General features: G+C 55.9%; 1 protein-coding gene across 1 annotated transcript in view; it reads left to right on the forward strand.

The window, feature by feature from the left end:
- Positions 1–21,356, forward strand: part of CACNA2D2 (calcium voltage-gated channel auxiliary subunit alpha2delta 2) — a 137,407-nt gene that overhangs the window by 45,676 nt on the left and 70,375 nt on the right. The window lies entirely within an intron of this gene.

A 21,356-nucleotide genomic window follows, 5' to 3' on the forward strand; every position in this document is an offset into this window, starting at 1 on the left:
ATGAGCTCTACCGAATGCGCCCCACGCCTGCCTGTACCAGGGCGAGGGTCCGAGCGGCTGTGATCTGGGGTGTGCTGGTGCACAGAGGGTGCAGGGCTGGGCTGCATGGCGCCAGGTGGGCCACGTGGCCGGAGACTTTGGTCATTTGGTTCGACAGGAAAACTGAACCCAGGGAGAGTCACCTTTGGAGTGGAATCAGCCTCACTGGCAAAGTGAGCAAGCGCGCCTGTAGCCTGTTCTATCCAAGGGGCTGAGGCTTTTTGCTGCAGCTCCGCAGGCTTCGAGACTAGGGTCAGAGAAACCCTGGCTGGCTTCACGGGGTGCGCACATCCCAGAGGCTTGAGAAAGAGGGACCATGGGTTCCCAGCATGCCAGATGGGGGCCTGACTCTTACCTTTTCTCTGCTCCTCCTTAGGCTGCAGGTTTGAGCCTGTTGCAAGGACTGGAGGCATCTGGGCACTGGAAGAGCATCCTTCCTTCAGCCACCTGGTGGAGCAGGGACCGGACTCGGCTCCTCCCTCACTAACAGGCTCTTTTCCAATCAAAAAAAATTTTTTTTATTTCTTTTTTAGCTCACTGAGTCTAAGAGAGTTTTATGCTGAATTTTAAAATACCTTATTTTTTCCAGTCTCTAAACTACTAATCTCTCAGGCTGAGGGATTCTGGGACAAAGGCGAGGCCTCGGAGTGGAAATCTGTAAAATTAGCTTCGGCGGTATTAGTGTTTGCAGTTGGAGATTGAAAAATTGCTTTCCCAGGGTCTGATTGGAGGCTCTGCTCTCCTCAGGGGAAGAGGCAGGAATTCGGCACAGAGACGCCTGGGAGGGTGGAGGCGGAGTGGGAGGTTGGGGGGACAGCTGAGGGACAAATGCTGGGAGGCTGTTGTGGGGTTCAGAAAAGCTTCTCCTAGGGGAGGAGTCCCCCTCCCTGGGCCTGTGTGCTGATGCTCTGCAGAGTATGTGCTGGGGTGAGTGTGTCCCTGCCTGGGTCTCCCCACCAGTGCTCAGCTTCTCCAGAGCTCTGGGTACACAGCAGGTGCCAAGTAAATGCAGTGGAGCCCAGCTGGTTCCCTTCCCTTTCTCTTACTGAGGCCTCCTGGTTCCCTGACCCCCCACCGCCAGGGCTCCCACACTAGGGTGAGAGCTTCCGGACCTGACTGAGGGGCCAGCTCTGGTGCCTGTGGGGGCGCCCGCTCATGTGGCCCATCAGGCCTCTTGTGTGCTTGATTGCCTCTGATTGGCTGCAGCTGAATTCAGCAGAAGCTATTATTTGCCCTTGATGAGCCAATCAGATGGCCTCATTGGCCATTCAGAGCAGGCACCGGAACCTGGGGGATGGGGGTGGGAGAGAGGGAGATGGGACACAGCGAGGCGGGGGCAGGGCAGGACAGATGCAGGACCTGAGCCTGGTCTGTGTCCACCACAACCTTCACACAGACCCTACCACCCTTCCCTGACGTGTCCCCCCAAACCGGGATTCCTAACCCCTGTCAGGCCTGCCTCCCAGCCTTTGCCCTCGCTCTTCCCTCCTCCTGCAAAGCCTTTCCCTGCACACCCTCCTCCCGAGCCCCTCAAGACCTCCTCCATGAAGTCTGTTTCCACCTTTCCAGGTGAAGGCGAGCTGTGTCCCTGAGCCTATTTGCTGCCCTCTCACTCTGGCAGAAAATACAGAAGTCACAAGGATGGTGGTCAGAGAGATTCAGATAGATAGAGGTTCAAACTCTGATCATTCCCTTCCCATGTCTAGGTCCTTGGATGAGCTAGTTCCCCCCTGGAGTTTTGGTTTCTTTACCGTTTAACTACCTCCCTGAGGGGGTGGTACCTGAATGCTACGGCTGGAGGATGTAAAGGCAGGCCTCAGTTGGTGGGGTGGGGGTGGAGGACTGGCGGTCCCACAGCCACCATCACAGGGTTTTCTTGAGCCTGGCTGGCTCAGAGTTTGGCACTGGTGGGGACAGACAGCCTGTCTGAGGTGGTGTTAGTGGGAAACAGGGTCTGAGATGCCAGGATCTGTACACAGAAGGTTTATTTTAAGGGGAGGGGCTGCTCTGAGAAACCGTACTTGTAAGGGGATATGTGGAGCAAACCTGGGCAGGAAGAGAGGCTGACCACAATGCAGTTGAATGGTGTCTCAGCCAGTACCATGGAGAGCTCCTGGTCTGGGGTGGCTGCTTAGAGAGGTCCTAGATTGAGGCCAGGGGTCCTGGCTTTTGTGCCCTGCACTACCTGGTCACTGCATGCAGGGTGCTGCTAGGGAAGGGACATGACCATGCATGAGGTGTCTCCCTGTAGTCAGGGGACAGTTCCAAATCGACTCAGCATCTGGAGTATGAGCACTGATCCTGAAGTAGTACCCACAACAGCCCACCTCTTGAGTCACCTGGATCCCTAGCTTCATATAGTAAATTTATCTATGTGGGAGCTCACTAGCTCTAGAATTACGATTGTTCCCTTTTCCTGGGAAACTTGGAAGAGGAAGAATAGTGGAATGAGCTATGACCTCCAACACAAAGGCCACGATTGGCACGCATCCTCTCCATCCGCTCCCACCTCCCTAGGTTCCCTTCACCCTGACCCAGACCCTCATCCCTGGTGGGTCTGAGCCGCTGCTCACCACGCCCTTCTCATTCCATGACTTATGCCGTTGTTCACCCTTCATCAAAACTAAACAGGGGAGGAACTCCCGGTGGTCTAGTGGTTAAGACTCTGTGCTTCTACTTTAGGGAGCAAGAATTCAATCTCTGGTTGGGGAACTAAGATCCCATGTGCTGTGTGGCACAGCCAAAAAATAAAAGAAAAGAGAAACTAGACGGGGGTCCCAGTGGGTCACCAGGGTGTCCAACATATTTTTCCCTGCCCCAACCTCTCCTGATAATGAGAATCATTTTTCCATGACAGCTGCTTTCTTGGCCCGAGGAGCCTAAACTGACAGGCCCGTCACTGAAAATTAAGGCCCAGTGGGACTCCGTGTCCCCTGTGAAACCATTCCCTCTCCGGGAACCAGAACTTTGTAGATTGACAGAGCCTAAAATTGAAGGGATCAGAAGTCAGAATTCCCCCAAGTAGGAGAATAGTGATGGGGAGTGAAACCACGCCTCTCCTACTTTTGCCTGGACTGTGTATTCTTGGCTATTATGGACTCAGTAGTTAGATTTACGGTACACACTGTGTCCTCAAGGATAGTTCCCCATTCTCGCTGGATACCATTTCCAACATGGTGGCTTTGCTGATCTTCAGAAGACCATTCCACACAGAAACATACACAAACCTTCACAGCAACATTATTTGTAATATATTTAAAAAGTGGAAACAACTCAAATGTCTATCAACTGATGAAGAAATGAACAAAATCAGTATATCCATACGGTGGAACATTATTCAGCAATAAAAAGTAGTCACTTTCTGATACATGCTACCATATGGATGAACCTTGAGAACATTATACTAAGTGAAAGAAGCCAGGAACCGAAGGGCACATTTTAAATGATTCAGTGTATATGGAATGTCCAGAACAGACAAAAACTAGAAACAAAGTAGTGATTGCCATGGGCTTGAGGGAGACAAGAATGGGGTACAGGGTTTCTTTGGAGGTTATGAAAATGTTACAAAATTAGAGTCGTTGATGGTTACACAACAGTGTGAATAGATAACCATTTAATTGTGTACTTTTAAAAAAAGTATACTAACCATGGGGGATGTGAATTATATCTCAGTAAGGCTGTAACTAGGGGAAAAAGTCCATTCCAACACTGTGAGACTGGTGGCTTCAGAATGGTGAGGTAAATGATAGGATCAGCGAATCCCATGCTCACATGCCCACTGAAGCACCTCTTTTGCTATAAAGTGGATCCCCTGGAGTAAGGAACCCATGGGATCCCATGTCAGCAGATCAAACATTCGATAAGCTCTTGGATAGTCAACACCCTTCACGTAGGAAAGAAAAACTTACCAGCTGTTATCATATCAGTGAGAATGACTCACTGGCCCTTCTGAGGTTGAAGAGGTCTGGTGTAATCAACATGCCATGTAGTTGGTTGATTTTCTTGAGAAGTAGTGCCATATTCGGGTCTCAGGATTGGACTCTTCCTGGAAGGTTGGGTATTCAGCAGCAGCAGCAGTAGCTAGATCAGCAGTGGTCTTGGGCCCTTGCATAGTCCCTTCATAGCTACTCTCTTCATACACTCCTCGTACCAGCCCTGGAGTGACTGATGACAGAGGCTGACTGATGGCAATTCATGAGGTCATTTTGTCTGGTTATTTGGTGTCTCTTTCCTGGTGGTGCTGATAAGCATTAATGTACAGAGATCTTCATATTTGTGCCCATGCCCATTGGTCCATCCCCACGCCTCTACCAGGGTTATGAAAGTGAAAGTGAAGTCGCTCAGTCTTCCGACTCTTTGCAGCCCCATGGACTGTAGCCTATCAGGCTTCTCCGTCCATGGGATTTTCCAAGCAAGAGTGCTGGAGTGGATTGCCATTTCCTTCTCCAGGGGATCTTCCTGACCCAGGAATAGGACCCGGGTCTCCTGCATCGCAGGCAGACGCTTTACCGTCTGAGCCACCAGGGAAGCCTACCAGGGTTATATGTCCCTAATATTCCAGACTTCATTCATCCTGACAACCAACCAAGCCATTTGTCACTTCCCATGAGACTGTTTACATATTCTTACCTCAGGCCCCTTCCCTTTCCGTACAAAGTGGATGATCAGGTGTGCTGCCCAGAGCTTCGCTCCTTGGGAGGCTTTCTGCTTAGCACTGTCTTTCAGGGCCATCCCAAGTTGGGTATAACGTAGCTGTGTCTGCTTTCAGCGCACATCAACATACTCCGCTGACCTGCCTGAGACTGAGCTCAGTGTTTTCCCTCTTCTGTCAGCTGGTCATGAGGGACTCCCCCTGCGCACACTCCATGCAGTCTTAATTGAGAGAGGAGCATTCATGCAGCAGTAGTGAATGAATGGAGGACTGTGTCCTGAGGTTGCTGGATCGAGGGCAGTAGAAGAGAAGGTTGGATATGGGTGCGGTTATTGATGTGAGCAGGCTTCCCAGGTGGCTCAGTGGTAAAGAATCCGCCTGCCAGTACAGGAGCTGCAGGAGACATGGGTTCAGTCCCTGGGTCGGGAAGATCCCCCGGAGGAGGACATGGCAACCCACTCTAGTATTCTTGCCTGGAAAATTCCATGGACAGAGGAGCCTAGTGTCCACAGGGTCACAAAAGAGTTCATGTGGCTTGCTTGTGCCCTCTGACCAGCTCATACTTGGTCAAGGATGTGCACCCCTCCTTTCTTAAAATGGATTACTCTTGGGCTCACGAGACCTCATGACTTCATGGGTGTGACAGAAGCCAGATCATTTAATATGCCTTGGTCATTTAATCACGTGCATTGTGTGGTCTCTGCCAGGGCCCAGTGACAATCCAGGAGATGCTTTCTGAATAGTGTGTAGTTTTCTGTTAGACCCTAGGACTCTCCTGTGATGCTATTAGAAACTGCCATAAATGTCACACAGCATTGTTCCCCGGAACGGATACCTCTAGTTCCATCGGGCCGACTGCGTCATGTGGCCGGAGCTGCGGGGCCACTTTCACCTCGGCTTGAGCCTGCTGCAGTGTCCCTTTGAACTCTCAGCCTCACTCAGCTGAGATCCTTGCATGTCAGCTGGTGTGTGAGATAGAGCCAGATTCCGAGGCTGACCCTGAGAGCAGATGACAGCCCCCACTGAATTTCTCTCTGATGCTTGTGCCCTTCTCACCAGTACAGTCCTCCTCGCTGTGGTAAATGGTGTCCTCTGGGCCCGCCCATGGAACATGGTCGTGTGGGGCTTTCTGGCCTTTTGCAGTAGAACTCCTCTGGTATGTCCACTTGTCTAAGCCTTTGATCCCTTTCTCAACTTTGCTCTGGGAGTTCTGGCATTTCAACTTCTCTTAGTGTGGGCCATTGCTTTTTTCAGACTTCCAGCATCCCCTGGGGTCCTCACTGGGGTGTTAGATCCTGTATCATTAGAAAGTGCTCTCATATCGATGCTGGTGGACGGTGCTCAGTTTCCCAGTTGTGTCTGACTCTTTTGTGACCCCGTGGACATAAAGGCCCACTAGGCTCCTCTGACCCAGGGATTGAACCCGCGTCTCCTGCGTCTCTTGCACTGGCAGGCACATTCTTTACCACTGAGCCACCTGGGAAGCCCGTTCATATCAATAACCTCTCCCATAATCCAACCTTCTTTTCTACTGCCCTTGATCCAGCAACCTCAGGATCCAGGCCTCCTGCTGGCTAGATGCGATATTACCTTCAGGACCTAGTACCTTTTTCTCCCTTAGCAGGCCCAGCACTTCCTGGAGTTGTGGGTTTCTCATTGTGACTCAAGCCTTGGTTTTTGTCTGGTGAGTGGGAAGGAGGGGAGTGTGTTGCTTTCGAACATGTAGGCCTCGTCATCATTTTTAAGCAAGTGGGGAGCCCTAGCCTTTAATAAGGAGGAACAGTCACTTCTGTAGGCTCAGAGAGTTCAGGGTGGGTTTCAGGGTTCTCGAGGGCAGTGACCCAGATGCCCTCACCTCACAACTCAGGGATCCATTCCTTCCCAGTCGGGGTCTCAGCCTTGGGTAGACATCTTGCTGCAGTTGAGACTGTAACTCCCTCTGGACCTTTGTCACTCTTCTGATTAAGTCCTGTGCCTGACCCTCAGCTTTTTCTGCCTCTGGCTGCAAGAGATGAGTCTTTTTATATCCTGCCAAGGGGGCTTCTGACTTTCACACTTCACCTTAAATCCGTGATTAATCACACTCAGCCTTTCATTGTCTCTTTCCAAAGCATTGATAGCCCTCAGCAACGGCCATCCCATTCCGTAGTCCTTATAATTACATTTCTGTGAAATTCTCGAGACCTGAAACATGGCACCCATCCACAGGTATTCCCATTTTGGTTCACAGTTGGGGGACGTTCAATCATTCACACCTTTATCACACGCTAGGGTTGTCAGCGCTCCACCAACCACTGTGGTGCAGCCTTCACTTCAACAGGACAACTCCTGTTTCAGAATTGGCTCCTCGGGACCCCTCCCAGCATGAGCTGTGGCAGGGTTGAGTCCCTGGAAGAAGACTCTGAGGTGGGGGTTTGTGTGCAGGTGTTGACTGTGGGAGTACTCTCAGGGACCACCCTCATCAGGGTCAAAGGAGGCAGGATGGGGCAGCAGAAGTTTGACTGGGATGAAGGCTTAACAGAAGCCCCAGCCAGTTCCACAGAGGGGGCTGGAACTGGCCTCCCTCATTGTGGTAGGCCTTGTGTTCCTCCACTCAACCTGCATGTCCAGTGGAGCGTGGGTGAGGCAGCTCCCTCTGCTCAGGCAGGGACTTAGCCGAGAGCCATCAGCAGCCAGCATCTTGGCTTCATCCTGATGCGGGAGTCTGGGCAGACACCACAGCATCCACGTTGTGGTGCTTCCCACCTCAGATCGTCCTGGTTGTGCTGATACCAGCGGAGGCCATGGACAAGTCCCCAGAGCTGTCTGAACCCTGGATCTCTCCTATAAATGGGGCACTGCCAGGCCCCCACCTCCTGGGACTTCAGGGGTAGGGTCAGAGGGTGGCTCAGATCCGTGAGGGTGCCATGGCTGCTCACATGTGGGTCGGACTAGTCACCATCCAGGTGGGGGCTTAGGGCTCAGGGGTTTCCAGTCCCTGGAACCACCAGGCTCCTCCCCATCCTCTCCTTAGAAAAGGAACTGGGGCCTGGGGCAGTCCAGGTTTGAATAAATGGGAAACATGGGCTAAGTCTTCCCTGTTGATCAAAACCAGTTTGACTGACTCCTGGTGATCAGTGAGATCAACCCAGCACTTGGTCAGGGGCTCAGGGATAAAAATAGTGTTTCCTCTGGAGGGGCAGGTCAACCTGTTCAGTGAGTCAGTAAGTTAGTGGCCCATGGAGGCAGACTGGGTCCTGGGGGCTGGATGACTCCAGGATGACTGTTACTACTTGTTCCACAAAGTGACCAAAGAGTGAGGCCTATGAAGCCTCTAGTGGAGCAGGATAAAAGAGGTGATGGGAGCTGGCGCTGGCTCAACACTTCTCTTGAGGCCTCTGTAGGCCAGGTGGCTATGGGCTCACCACAGATGACCCCTCACTTGCAAGGGTCCCATGCAGATTATAAGATGGTTCACAGGCAGGTCCCGTGTCCAAGACTGGCCTAGGGTCCGAGACTCTGGGTCACTTTAGCCAAGAACACCTATAATGTCCTCTGTGTGGCTGGTGTGGTGGGGCCTGACTGTGGGGGCGGGCGCCTTGGGGTTGTGGCTGTGGGCAAGGAGGAGATGGCACGCGGAGAGGAAGGGAACGCTCTGAGATGGGCATGCGCGTGGCAGGCATGCCTTTTAAAACGATCATCAGCCTTAGTGTTCCAACAGCCTCTTTCACTTTGTAAAAGGCTTTTCTCTTGAAAAATAAAAGAAGATTGGAGGCAAGTACAATATTTGGCTGTGGCGGCTGCTAATTTGGCACTGAATGTCACCTCCGCCTTTTCCTTCCCTGATGCCAAGCGCTCCTTCCCAGGCTTGGGGTGGGCGGGCGGGGTGACAGGGGTGCAGGGCAGGCTCCCCAAGCCTCTTAAGATGCAAGATTCATTTCCTTAAACACACATTGTCTCACTCCAATTTCACGTCCGAGCAGTTCTGGCGAGGAATTAGCAGCCCCTGGGAGAAAGCGGGCAGGTTCTGTTTACATGGGTGGGGGCGGGCTGGGGGGGGTTGCTGTTAGGGGTGGCAGTGCAAGCTGGGGGCTGGGGGCTGTTTGGACAGGGAGCCCACAAAGGACCTGGGTCAGGGGCTGCCTCACCTGGCCAGACAGCTCTCAGTGGGAGCCGGGCCAATCCTCTGTCACTGTGCAGAAACCCTGCCCCCTTGAAATGTCCTGAGTACCTAGAGGAGGGGGACTGCATAATGACTGGGGGCAAACTGAGGATATCGGGCTTTCAGGTCAAACTTAAGACCCTTTGGTTCACTACCTCACCAAAGAGGACTGGCTGGGGCCTAGGGGCCAGTTCCGGCTGATCCCCTCTGTGGTGGGGGCTCACCCGCTCACTGGAGGCAGATCTCTGCTTTGAGTCAGAGCCCTGGGCCCCTCCTTGAGTCAGCTCCCCACCTCTGCCTACAGTCTCCTCCTTGCGAGCTTAGGTGGCTACAGTCCTGTAGTTCTGTGGGAGAAGCAGCGCCCCAGCCCGTGGGTGGCCCCCCCAGGACCAGCCTCAGGTCTCTCCCCAGTCTGTTCAGTCCTTAGGGCACAGGCTCCCATGGCCCCCAGCCCAGTGTGTGTAGTGGGGATGAGTCTCAAGGAAGAGTCAGTCTGCCTCCCTCCTCAGCGGCACCCTCCAGACAGTATGACAGCAGCCCAGGCAGTGGAGACTTCAGGCTCCCTGTCTGGGTTTGTTTGGGGATGTCCTCCAAGGCTGGGGCTGCCCTTTTATGCCCTTTTTGGCCTCCTCCCTGCTCATACCCACGGTCACCCCCAGCCCCCCCACCCCACCCCTGGGGAGTCTCGGGGCTGGGCTGGGCACTCCATAGGTGCCAAGTCAGGGCCAAGCCTGAGCAGAGCTGTGGGGAGGGGGCCCATCCCTCCGCTCTCCTGGGCAACTGCTCATTCATCACCTTTTAGAGGCGAGACCTGCTCATTTGTTAGCCCATTAGCTGGGCACGAGCAGCATATGGACCCGGTTCCTGCTGCCCTCTTCCTGCCTACCTTGGACAGCGTCATCTGGGCTCACTGCTCTGCCTTGTACTGCAGTGGTTGGGGGGGGGGGTGCCCAATTTACCCCAAGGCTGAGCCCCTGGGTGAGGCAGGCTAGGGTTTAGTGCTCTCGGCTTCTCCAGCAAATCTACGTTTGGACTTAGCGACAAAGCCTCTCTAAGCCATGAGCTGAGAGGGGCCCTGCTTTTAGGAGACTGGGCTTTATTTTTAGTGTTCAGGGAGAGATAATTTTTTCTCACCCACTATCAGTGAGGAGATCAACTGTTTTCGTGGCGTTCCTGCATCCTCTTGTCTGTGGGTGGGGTGGTCAGGAAGGACCGCCTCGTCTGCTGATTCGAATCATGGTTGCTCCCCATGTGCACAGGAGGGAATGTGTGCCCCGGAGCTGTCTGCTGCAGCCTGGCATCATCGCTGAGGGGGATCTCTGTGTCTGCTGGGCAGTAAGGAGGTGGCCCACCTGGAGGGGGAGCCCAGGCACAGTGTCTGTCTCCCCTGAGCACAGCTCACTTACTTTGAAGTTCATGACTGTTCAGACCAAGGACCCGCGCAGTGTTGTTCGTGGCTGAGCAGTGGGTCCTGTTTGCACAGTTCATTTGCAAGGCAAACATTGAGCACAGTCACAGTGAAGATAAATGTTGACCCCAGTGGCCACTGAGGTTCTTGAATTAATGGAGAAAGAACCTGGAGCTGAGGGGGCTGCCAAGGATTGTCCCTCTTTCCCCACAGTGAGGTGAGGGGACACTGAGGCACAGAGAGGGGCCGGGGCCTGCCCAGGAGCCCCAGTTGACAGTGGATATGGAGCTCACTGGCCTCCCAGCTCTAGGAAACCCTGTGTGGTCACCACCCTGGATTTTTCAAGCCCTCCTATGAGGGCTCAGGAGAGCCTGTTAATGACCGGAGAGAATGGGTTCCCTCTGGGCGTGTGTCCCCCGCGTGTGCGTGTCCTTGATGCCTACACGTCCCTAATGCATACCTGTCCCCAATGGATCTTCAGCACGTGCAGGGCCTCAGTGTCTCCGTCCTGTTTGTTTATTTATTTATGCCGCCAACTTATCCTCCAGAAGATTTAAGGGTACTTACAAGGACACATAAAATTCAAGAAGAGCCTATAAATTGAAAATAAGACAAAAAGGAAAACTAGGAGAAGGACTAAGATGGAGCTGGAAGAGGCCGACAGGACGTGAGCAAGATAGCCCAGGCGTGGGCGTGCTCCCTCCCACACGCGCTTGCACACCCACCGCCAGTGAGATTCAGGTCCCCACTGCCTGTCAGCGCCTGACACTCGGGCACTGGGACCAGAGGAGGGGGCTCAGCCTTCCTGGAGATGCTGCTCCAGAGGCCACTGCCTGTCAGGCCACGCCCTTGCCCCCAGTAAGCCCCTGAGCCCTCTGTGCTGTTAGGGGCCTCTCCAGTGTCCTGTCCAGCAGGAAGATTAAGGGACATGACCTTCAAGTAGCCCCGACCATCTGGGGCCAGAAAAGTTTCACTGCTAAAAACATTTCAGATGGCTGTAGACCCCCTTTTGAGGTGTGGATGGAAACCCACAGAGCCTCATCCAGGCCTGGGGCTACTGACTTCTCATGGAGCCTCCTTCCAGGGTATCCAGGGACAGTGGACAGGTCTGTCCGAACCGTGGTGTCTTCTCCGGAAGCCTCAGTGTGAATCATGGGCAGGATCTGCAAACGACTTTCCAGGCCCTGGGTGTAGATGTGGCGTGTGAGCTGGTGTGTGGGTTAGACACACGTACCTGGAACTACAGTGAGCGCCTGGGTGTGGGGCAGGGCCCTAGGATGACCTTGCCCCCAAAAGGGGCCCCTAACACCATGGGAGGCCGCAGCCACTCCCAGACTTACCTCCATCTCTGCCTCCATCCTGCATACCTGACATGCCAAGATCCAGTGTTTTCACAAGAGCAGCCAGCCCTAGGGCCTCTCGTTGTAATTGGCACTGTCATTATTGGATGATGTCTTCAGCAGCAAGTCTCAGCAGTGAAGGGCAGATTTCCAGCCTGCGAGACCTGGAAAGTCAGGCCTTGCAGGACAGTGTGGGGCAGCCTCGGGAGCGGCCCTGGAAGGAGGCCCCTTGAGAAGCCAGCGGCACCTTGCACTTGACCTTTCATCTCTGAGGAATGCCCCAGAAAGCCTGGCTGAGGGTGAAGGCTGATGCCAAGCCATGCGTCTGGTAAAGAGCAGGGCAGGAACTCAGACCTGCAGTTATGTAGCCAATCCTCGGCTGTGAGTGCAGGGCACTCGGGAGTGGGAAGGTCTCCTTTGGACAGATTCTGACCCTCTTGGCACTTCGGTTGCCTCCTGGGGCCCTTGTCACAGCTGGGGGAGGGAAGAGGGGATGGATGAAGCAAAATCTGATGAGCCCTCCCACCCAGGAAACCTGCCTGGAGACTCTTGGGGAAAGGTGGGTTTCTGGCTCCTCTGGAGTCCCTGAGTGCCGTGCTCCAGCCCCTGAGGAGGGTGGCCCACCCTGGGCTATCAGTGTTGGGAGGACTGGAATGGAGGTGATGCAGGCAGAGGAAGCCGACTTTGTCCTTTGCTCCCTGGCTTTCAAACTGTGCCTCGGGCCCAGGATCAAATCTGTCTCATGAGGACATTTATGGGGGTAAATTTCCACCAACTCTAGACTGAGGGACAGCCCTCTTAGATGAGATCCTGCTAACACCTGGCTCTGTGAAATTTGAGTCAGAGTCCTCCCTGGCCAACCAAGTGTCCGCTGGAGCCTCTGCCCACCCTGGCTCCCAGACTGCCACCCCACCCTGCCAGTTCTCTCACTCCTGAGAGTGGAGACAGTGGGCCATATGGAGCTAAAGACAGAGACTCGGAGGTGAAGGGGTTGAAGAGGCCCGACGGCAGGCCAGTGCCGGGCCCTGGTCTCTGTCCTGGGGCCGTTGTGTCGAGGAGAGGGCGGGGTCCATGTCCATGTCCATGTCCACGCTGTGCCAGGGTTGCTCAAGGTGCCAGGTAAAGGGCGGACTGGGCTTGTCTGGGGGGTGGCAGGATGGAGGGACCCTGGAGCCTAGAACTAACGACAGAGGTCTGAGATGCCCAGTATCACTGGCTCCTCCATTCATAACTACAGTCTCAGCCGGCTTCTCCACCTACCAGAGCCTCGCTTCCTTAGCTGTGAAGTGGGGCCAGTGGCTGTGCCTGCCTTTCAGAATTGTTGTGACTCAGTGGGTTATGCGCTGAGCCCTGTCTGACCACACGGGGATGGGCGGGTGCCTATCATCGCTGTCCTCTTCCTCCTGCATTGAGAGGCTGAGGAGTCCTGGAGGAAGGCGGGGCCCCAGGGTGGAGAGCAGCGGGAGGGAACTGAGCCAGGGTGGGCGGTGAGGGGGCCCAGACACAGGCACAAACAATCTGTTTCCCTGTAAACATGGGCGCCCACACCAGCCGGCCGCCACCCGGCGACTTCTGCGAGTTGGGAAAGTGCGGGTATGTTTACTCGCACTCCCCCGTGCCAGCTGGCGTGCTGGGCACAGCTTCCCTCCCAGCTGCCTCGACAGCCGGCGGCTCCCAGCTCAGGGAGGGGGAGCGTGCAGGGGCCCCCAGATCTTGCCTGTAGTTTGATTCAGTCCAGGGTCACACACACCCCCCTACTTCGCATCCTGATGCTCTCGTGGACCAAATCAAGAGGCCAGGGGGCTCCATGGCAGGTGCCCACCTGGCCAGGCCATGACATGGTTCCCCTGCTCTCCAAGATCACGCGAGTAGACAAATGCTGGAAGGCTGTAACTGTCCAGGGACCCCACACCTTGAGTATAGGCAACAGGTATCCCCTCTAGTAGGGTCCAGGTGCTGTCCCTCCCTCAGATCCAGCTGCCTTCTCAGAAAGTGCGTCCATCGGGGTGTGCATGGCACCAACCGGTCAATGCGCCCAGAGCTGTCGGTGTACACGTTGCAGGTGGGGGCCGTTGCAGGGCTTCTAGCGCCCCATGGGCCCTAGGGTGCTGGGGGCTCCGCCTCTCAAGTTCTGTGCTCTGTGAACACCTCGTCCGAGCTCGGCCGCAGCAGCTGCAGGAGGTGCATGCATCTCACCCCTGAGGCCAGGGCAGATTTCTCTCTGGGAAGGAGTCTTCGTGACCCTGTACCTCCCCAGCACCAGGCCTGGATCAAGCACCTGGAGCACAAGGAGTGGTGGGAACTGGAAGGAAGGGGCTCAGAGAGGGGGCTTCTTAGGCAGGCACTAAGTGGGCCATGCTAGAGCTGTAACTTCTGACTTTGGAGCTGGGTGGTGGATCATGGAGACCTGACCGTGAAGCATTTGCTTTTGAAGTGACACAGGAGTGTGCCCCCTCCCCAGCTCCCATGGACTTGGCCATCTGGCACTGTCACCCCTGTGGAAGGGAGACTCCCTATCAGATTCCTCTCTCCCCCCAACACCTGTCCCCAGATATCCCCTTGACCACCAAGAGAGCCAGAACCTGGGGAAGATAGAGTCACAGACGGCCAGCTTCGTGTAGACACACAGCCATGGGGATGCTGCTATCTAACTATGGCAGCCTAGAGCCCAGCTGCTGTGTGAGGTGAACCACTTGTAAGCATCTCTGACAGAAGGGGTCTTGCATACTTCCTGTGATGGGGAGCTCACTGCCTATCCAGACAAAGCTACTAGGGTTTGAGTGTGAGAAAGTTCCCCCAGTTTCCCCTGAGCTGCAGTATGCCTCTTTCCCCCACAGGCACCATTAGGAACCTCAGAGTGCTGCCTTCAGGAAACTTGCCTCTCTCTCTTGGAGCTATTTAGAAACCATACCCCTGCAGGATACTCTCACCTAAGATATACAAGCCTTAATGCTAGAGCAAGTTCAAAGTTGGATCTGGAATAACAGGTGGAGAATCAGGATTGCCATGGTTTTTAAAATCTGCTTAGAAATTCACATCTGTTTCAGAGCAGCAAACACTGGCCACAGCTAGGAGTGGGCTGCGCGTTAGTGCTCCCTGGTGGCGGGTCATTGCCTTGCCCCGGGGCCAGGGTGGGACAGCGCGTTGCAGAGGTGGGGGTCTGCAGGGGGACAAGTGCAGAGAGATTGGCACACCCTGGCTCTAGCTCAACTGGGAGGATTTGGTTTATTGTTTTGTGTTGGGTTTTGTGTCTTTTGAAAAACAAGAGATTGAGCCTTTTTATGACATGGATTTTACAGCGTAACGAGGCAGCGTAATTTCCCATTCTCAGCAGCAAGTGCACTTTTTACACTAATTGCATAATTAGACATAATGTACTAATTGCGGTAATGGATGACAGTCAACTAAACTTTAACTTTAAAAACAGGGAGGCGTTGCTGGGGGTGGTGGCGGGGGGCTTTAGGCCCCTGTGAATTTTTCAAAGGGAATCTGCTTCTGAGAGCTCCTGGCAGCTTCATCTCGGGGGCCAAGGGGCCATGAAGCCACCAGAGCCTTCTCACCTTGGGATCTGGGCCACGCCCCTTCCGTCCCTGAGGATCCCCCAACTCCATCCCCTACCACCTGGGAAGCTAGGACCCTTCCCATCAGAACCTGTCCCCCCCAGCTTCCCTGCACATGTCTGTGCTCCTGACACTGAGCAGTCCATTCCCTGCTCCCAGCCTGAGAACACCTGCCTTTACTGCTGCAGTCCCTGACCCCCAGTCACCCCTGTGTCTGGCGGACTCCTGCCCAGCCCTTCAGGCTCTGCTCAAATGGCCTTTGACAAGCCGTCTCAGTCTTTTCCTTCACACACTCCCACCACCCACCCTACCCTGGAAGACCAGCCTCGCTCATAGATGTCTCCTACACACCTCCCCTACCACCACCCCTCTGTTGTTAGCAGCCCAAATGGACATCTGTCCTCTCCGATGCTGAGTCCCAGGGGGACGGGGACAAGGTCTGGCCCATCTCTGCTGCCCCAGGCTCCAGAGACCCCTACAAGAGCCTGTGGCATGAACATGAGCACCCCAGTAGGGGTATAAGGATATGGGGTGGGGTGGGCCACTAATGGGCCACCAACCCAGCAGGGCCGCATTGTCATCTGCTCCAGGAGGCCAGGTCTTGAGCCTCCTCCGCATTCCCATTCTGCCTTTGTGTCCTCCATTGTAGCCCATGCAGGGCCTATTGCAGGGGCCCAGGTAGGCATCTGCGAACCTCTCTAAGCAGAGGGTTCATTCCGGAAAGTCCCTGTATGAAGGTTAGCTATTACTGATATGACAACCAGCCTCACAATACACAAACTGTATGTGACATGACATGACACCACATACAGCTGACTAACTGTGGAGCCAACCCACCGCAGGATGGTGGCAGCGTGGCAGGACCACATGGGACCCTAATGTGGCAGCTGGTGATCGTCAGCAGCTGATGAAGCATGCAGCCGAGTGGCCCATAACCCGCCACCAGTGCACCGACTGTGTGCTCTGAGGCTCCGGGGCCCCTTACCCTTGCCTTACTGTAAACCCCACTCCAGAAAGGCCAGAGGGGGCCACAACCCCTGCCCCAGAGAGCTCGCTCTCTGCCACACACACAGTCCAGGGCCTGTCCCCAGAGCAGCTGGGTCAGGCTTTTCATGCACCTGGTGTGGGCAGCCCCAGAGGAACAGGGCTGTGGGGCTCGCGGGTGGTTGGACGTGGGGAACGTCCCGGTTGTGCAGCTTATCCAGGATCTGCCCTCAGTAGGAGGGTGCCCAGGTGGCTAGCTACTCCCTCCACCCTGTGGTCTTCAAGGGTGATTATTAGCAGCTATGTCAACACCCTCGATTTCTCCGTGAAGGGAGGAGACAGGTGCAGCAGCAGCCTGGTGGGGGTGAGGGCAGGGGCCGGCAGTGCCCTGACTGATTGGGGCCCCTGCGCTGGTCACTGCCAGTCCCTCCATCCCCTCACCTCCCTCTGGGCCCAGCTCAGGATCTCTGGGCCACTGAAAGCCGTCTATCTTCCCACCTAAGGCTTCCCTGATCCCTGGCACAAGTGTACCCCTTCCAGCAGCTGGCCCTTGTCTCCAAGCCCAGATCCTGCAGCCTTCCCACTGCTTGCCCATGGAGTCTGGTATAGGGAGGCCATCCCACCATCTCTAGGAATGTTGACCTGAGAGCTGGACAGTTAAAGCTCCCCCCAGCTGCTCCTTTCATTACTAGAGACCAGACACTGAGACGTGGCTAAAGGAGGCTGGAGGATAGCAAATCCCCCAGGAAGGTCATATCCTGGGGTTCAGCTCCCCCCACCTGCCTATGCCCTGCTCAGCGCCCTGGGCAGGGGAAGTGGGGCAGGATGCCGGAGCACCCAGCTGAACCCCCAGCTGAGCCTGAGCCTTTGAGGAGTCAGGCAGCAGCAGGGCCTAGCCTGCATCAAATCTTTCTCATTCCGTTTTCTTTCTGATTTAATTTTCCAGAGATTAGGGCCCGTTCACCTTCGCTGCAGAGAAGAGCCTCACACGCATGCCTGTTTTTACTCCCAGGGCTGGGTGGTTGGTTAGCCGAGCAGGTTGGTTCTGCTGGTCGTCCACCCTCCTCCCCTGCAGAATGGCCCTCCTGCCTTCCGTGGGCCTAGGGCTTCCAGTGCCACTCTTGAGTCCCCCAGGCCCCTTTTAGGCCACCCAGATTCCCAGCTGATCCCCTGCGCCTTATTTTCAAGTTTGGGGCTCAATGCAGGGAACAGAACTGCAGAGAGCGTGACCTAAAGCAAGCACTCTGGATAAGAGTGGCCGTTCGTATCTGAGCAGCTGTGTGACCTGTCCTGTGTGGCCCTCAGTCCCCTGCCTGCTAATCCGGTATCATCAGAATGGTCCTTCCTCAGGGCTTGTATATCAGGGAGGCCAAGTGTGTGAAGCAGCCGGCCTTTGGGTGGCCAGAGTCAACACATGGCAAACAGGCCTGTTTCTCTGGCCTCTGCAACCCCTCTTCCTTCTTTTCCCATCCTCTCCCTTACACTCCTTGCCCTCCTTTTTGTATCCATCTTTCCCACCCTCCTCCTCTCCCTGGGCAGGTTGGGTGCTGGCTTGGGTCCAGGCCCCACTGCTGCTGACTCTATGGGACTCAGCTAAATGCCTCAACAGTCTGATGGGGGGTTGTCCAGGTCAGTGGTCCTGGGCCTTTCGTCTCCTGTGTGGCTGCCCCGTGTTCAGGTGCCTCAGCGTTTATTCCACTCCCAGGCAGGTCTGTTTGGAGCTGGGAGGATAAGGCTGGCTCCATCTGCCCCTGCAAGCATCCACGCTTCCTGCCCAAGGTCACTATTCCTCCAAGTGTCCTCCAGGCCCATCTCCCCCTTGTGTGTGGACACCTCTGAGAGCAGGAAGCTAGGCAGAGTCCCTGGGGTCCCTGAAGGGGCCTTGGCCCCTACAGGCCCTGGAATTCCCGAGGCCAGAAGGCAAGCTGGCCAGACGCGCTACTTCACAAAAGAATTAACTAAAGCTGAGAGAGGGTTGGGGTTGAAGCCAACACTGGGGGGCATGGGTGGGGGTGCTGTGGGAAGTGGGTGGGAGGGAGATGAGAGACATGGAAGGACAGGTCTTGGTCACTGATAAGGGGTGCCCTCAAGGGGTGGAAGATCACCACTGGCCATGGGTGGGGGTACAGGGTGGAGGAGCCGGGAACTGCTGCGAACGAAGGGCTGCAAACTGCCTCCTGACTTGTCACTCAGCACCTCTGTGGCTGTGTCTCCGGCTCTCCCCAGCACGTGCCCCTGGCCCCAGCCAGCCTGTGCCCTAGTCTGCTGCCCTGTCCCACTGCCGTTCACAGTCTCCTCTGGGGGATGAAGCCCCTGTCTCTTCCTCCTGTCACGGCCGGCGTGGAGCTGTCACCGCCTGTAGACCTGCTGGCCCCCGTCTCTTTCTCCTTGCTCTGCTGCCTGCGCCAAGCTGGGGGCCATGCGGCGCTGCTGTGGGAGTCGTTGGGTTTTTCCAATTAGCTCTCTGGGCCAAGGACACCAGCGGGCACACAGTCCTGCTGTGGCTGTTGAGGCCCTGCACCCGGTGAGCCCTGCTCTTTCTCTTGTTTCCGAGTTGGTGCCAGGGACCAGGGCTAGTGCCTGGGGTTGAAGGCAGCCAGGCTGGTGCTCTGGAGCTGCCCTGGGCCCTCCCGGACTTCCTGCTGGCCTGCAGGTGGAAAGCACTCCCTGGGCCGCATCAGTAGGGGGATGACCTCTCCCCTGGGGTGGGACCATCTGCTGGGCTGCCTCTCATGGATCTCTGGGACACAGGGTTCAGCTCAGGGCCCCAGCCCAGGGGATGGGGACAGCTGGAGCAGGTCCAGGGGGACATTGAGAGGGGTGAGGCACCTGGAATGGGAGGATGGAAGGCTCTTGCCTCTCAGGCTCATTTGGGATTGGGGGACAGACTTGGCTAGAGCTCAACTCATCCAGTCCCTGCGGTTCTGGAATTGTGCCCTCATCTCCCCAGAAACTCCTTCTTGCCCACTGCCCTACCCTCACTCTAGGGAGGATGTGGGTAGGCAGGCAGGGGAGGTAGCCACAGTGTGAGCAGAGGTGTGGCACCGGGGACCCAGAGGTCTGAGTGCACCTGCCAATTCAGTGAGTTGGAGCAGCCTCGAATTCTGGCACCAGCACCCAGCAGAAGGGCATCATGCTGGGAACTTCCCTGGTGGTCCAGCGGTTGTTAAGACACCACGCTTCCACTGCAGGAAGCATGGTTCCATCCCTGGTCAGGGAACTAAGATCCTGCATGCTGCATGGTACGGCCGAAAAAAATAGGGGGAGAAGAGGATGTCATGGTGTATCTTTGGGTAGACCCAAGAAGAAAGCATGGCAGGTGTGTTCCCCAACTCCAAAGGATGGCACACCTGCAGGAGGAGGTGAAGGAATCAGACCTAGGTCGTGCTTGCCCTGGAGCTTTTCTGCTGAACATGGAATTGGGCACACGCATTGGCTGGTGGTTCCTTTGTACACAGACCCAGTGCCTGGGGCCGATGGAAGGGAGGTGGCTATGGCTGTATACTGTCCAAGGCGTCCCTGTGTCTAGGGCCCCCTGTTATCACCACCATGGCTGAGGCCAAGATGGAGACAAAGACAGGGTGACTGATGGGAGGGGTGCTCCAAGGAGGGGCCTCCAAGGAGGCCTGGGAGGGAGGGCGGGATGGGAGGTGGGCAGACCCGGGGAGACCAAGGCTGCCTGCCCAGCAGTGGGAGCCGAAGGCTTTGGATCCTAAGTATTCAGACCTAGCTGGGACAGTAGGGGCAGGGATGGGACTATGATTCCATCTGCAGAATTCTGGTGATCCTAAACAATAGCAGTAATACTGCGAAAATTAATATAGGCTCTTCGTGGCACGAGTCTTTTGGTCCTTCATCAGCATGTGAAGGGAGGACTGCCATTCTCTCATTTAACAGGTCGGACACTGAGATGGGCTATTTCTTAACAGGGTCCCTGCTTCCGAGCCCTTGTATCTGCTGTCATGGTCTTTGGGTGTGACCCTGCCACTTGGAAACCCACTCTCTCTGCGGCCCCTGAGCCCTGGTTCAGCGCCACGCCAGGTTGCCCAGGGGCATCCTAGACCCAGAGGGGAGGGACCCCTCGCTTCCCAGAGGAGAGCTGTCAGGAGGCTGCACGGTCCACCCTCCAATATCAGGGCTCCCACCACCATGGACAGCCCTGACTGCTGGGGCGCCAGGGAATGACCTTGACCGGGGAGTCAGATATGGGAACTTCATCCCCTGCCCTGAGAAGCCAGGCGGCTGCGCCCCCTGCTGACGCCAGCTGGCCGGGGTGCACTCAGCAGAAGTTTCAGCCAGTGTGGCTGCCTCAACACACATGGGGGCAGTGGTCTAGGATTGGAAAAGGGTGTGTATCTTTCATGTCCTGAAACCTAGGAAGACGTCAGGGAGGATGGGTGACTGGCTTGCCCCCTCACAGTCATGTGGCCTTGCCCTGTCCTCTCCTATTTCTGAGCCTCAGTTTCTCCCACAGTGGGCCCTGGGCTCTGGCCTCCCTGCATTTCTCAGTGACCGCCCCCCCCCCCCCCCCCCCAGGCTCTGACCCCTGCTTGGCCTCTGCCTCCACCACTGTCTTCCATCTGGGGGCTTCTGGCCTGAGGCAGGCCCTGGGGAGCCCCGTAAACAACCTGCCCGGCGCCCACTGGGGGCCTCCCTCCTGCCTGGCCGTGCAGCCAGGCCTGTGACTCTCCCTGTAATCGCCGCGGCTCTGTGGGAAGGAGCGACTTCACCACAGATTATTTTGTTCTAAGAGAAGGACAAAAAGAAAAGAGAAGCCGGGAGGGATGGGGGTGGTGGGAGGAGGAGACTGCCTGAGCCAGCTTTGAGTGCTGCTTTAACCCTTGGAGTGCCAGGGGCCCGCTGGGCAGCGGGGCCGGGGCTCTGAAGGCACCCGGTCCCCCACCTCCTCCCCTTGTCACATGCCAGAGGCCTTTATCTGCCTACTCTGCCTGTCACTCTCCCGACCTTATCTCCCCCGCCTGTCTGTCTCTCATCAGCGGCCTCTCCCACCTCCTTATCGCCTCCTCATGGCCTCCTCTCTGTGTCTCTCCACATCCCTCCACTTTTGCACAGCCCGATGGCAAAGTCTGGGGGCCCCGCTTCTGTCGTGGTGACCAGCCCTTGACCTTGTGCTGAAGGAGCCAGCTTGCAGCACAGATTTCCTGGGGTCACCTGGATGGACACAGGGGCTCATTCAGGCTCAGAGGCACATGTAGGGGTGTGCAGTGCACAG

Source organism: Capricornis sumatraensis, chromosome 10 (assembly GCF_032405125.1).
Source record: "Capricornis sumatraensis isolate serow.1 chromosome 10, serow.2, whole genome shotgun sequence".
Lineage (NCBI taxonomy): Eukaryota > Metazoa > Chordata > Mammalia > Artiodactyla > Bovidae > Capricornis > Capricornis sumatraensis.